Genomic DNA, 1,606 nt, shown 5'->3' on the forward strand with positions numbered 1-1,606 from the left:
GCAATGACGTCAGCCAGTGCCTTCAGTACCCTTGGATGGAGCTCATCCGGGCCTGCCGACTTAAATCCATTGAGTTCTTCCAAGTGACTCTGCAGTATCTCAGGGTCAACACTTGGTAGTCTGGCGCCCTGCTGTTGTCTCTCTACAATCACATTGTGAGACTTGTCTTGCCCCTCGTTTAGGAACACTGAGGCAAAGAACTCATTGAGGAGTTCAGCCTTGTCCCCCCTGTCTGTCACCAATTGCTTTTGCCCATTCAGTAGCGGTCCTATTCCGCCCTGGGCCTTCCTTTTACTCCCTATATATCTGAAAAACAATTTTTTGTTATCCTTAACTTGGGATGCCATCCTCAGCTCCATGGCAGCTTTGGCCTGTCTAACTGCCTCCCTACAACTGCAAACTGAGGAGGCACACTCCTCTTTAGTAATCCCTCCCTGTTTCCACTGCTTATGTGCCCCCCTTTTTGCCCTTAGGCTGCTCTGGATTTGTCTGGTCAGTCAGGGAAGCCTCTTGGCCCCTTTCCCTGCTTTCCTCCATATTGGGATCATCTCCCCCTGTGCCCGAAGGATAGTTTTCTTAAGGCACAGCCACCCTTCCTGGGCTCCCATCTCGCTAAATCTCTTACTCTGCAGTGCATCATAGACTAAACTCCTGAGTTTGCCGAAGTCAGCCTTCCTAAAGTCTAGCACTTCCACCCTACTAGTTACCTTACCTACTCTACACCTTAAGACGAATTCTATTATTTGGTGGTCACTGTCCCCCAGGTGACTGATGATCTGTAGGTCCCCTACCACATCATCCCCCGTTGCCAATACCAAGTCCAGTAAGGCATTCCCCCTAGTGGGACCACGTACCTCCTGCGTCAGGTGGAGGTCCTGTGCACAAGATAGGAACCTGTGTGAACGGTGGGAATTTGCTGTCTCTATCTCCCAGCTGATGTCAGGGTAGTTTAGGTCCCCCATGACTACCGCCTCCCTAGCCTTTATGGTCTCTGAGAGCTGCCTCAGGAGTTCCTAATCTAGTTCTTCCCCTTGGTGTGGGAGTCTGTAACAGACCCCTACCACCAGATCTCTTTTGCCTTGTCCTCCATGTATCCTAACCCACAATCCTTCTACTTTCTCCTCCTCCAAATCCATTTTGATAAGGGTCGATGTATAACACTCCTTGACATAGAGCGCAACCCCTCCCCCTCTCCTCCCCACTCTGTCCTTTCTGTACAGCTTATAGCCCTCAATGTGTACCGCCCAGTCGTGGGTAGAGTCCCACCAGGTTTCAGTTAGCCCCACTAAGTCGTAAGTGTTTTCTGCAAGCAGGAGTGCTAATTCATCCTGCTTGTTCCCCATGCTCCTAGCATTGGTGTATAGGCTCTTGAGCCCTGTGACTGGCGCCTTTGTTGCCCCCCAGTTCTAATGCCCAATGGGCCCCCTATTGCTTACCTGCCTATTGCTGTACTGCTGGCTGTCCCTTGGATTGCAGGTTCCTGATGTTCCCCTTTTTCTTCCTCCCCGTCCCCCGTCTGAGCTAGTTTAAAGCCTGATGTAGGAGATCAGCCAACCTGTTGGAGAAAAGACTTTAACCTTTCACTGAGAGGTGCAGTCCATCACGG

At 51.0% G+C, this 1,606-nt stretch overlaps 1 protein-coding gene across 1 annotated transcript in view; it reads right to left on the reverse strand.

The window, feature by feature from the left end:
• Window positions 1-1,606, reverse strand: part of DLD (dihydrolipoamide dehydrogenase) — a 57,167-nt gene that overhangs the window by 54,947 nt on the left and 614 nt on the right. The window lies entirely within an intron of this gene.

This window comes from Alligator sinensis, unplaced genomic scaffold (genome assembly GCF_000455745.1).
Source record: "Alligator sinensis unplaced genomic scaffold, ASM45574v1 scaffold100_1, whole genome shotgun sequence".
NCBI classification, from domain to species: Eukaryota; Metazoa; Chordata; order Crocodylia; family Alligatoridae; genus Alligator; species Alligator sinensis.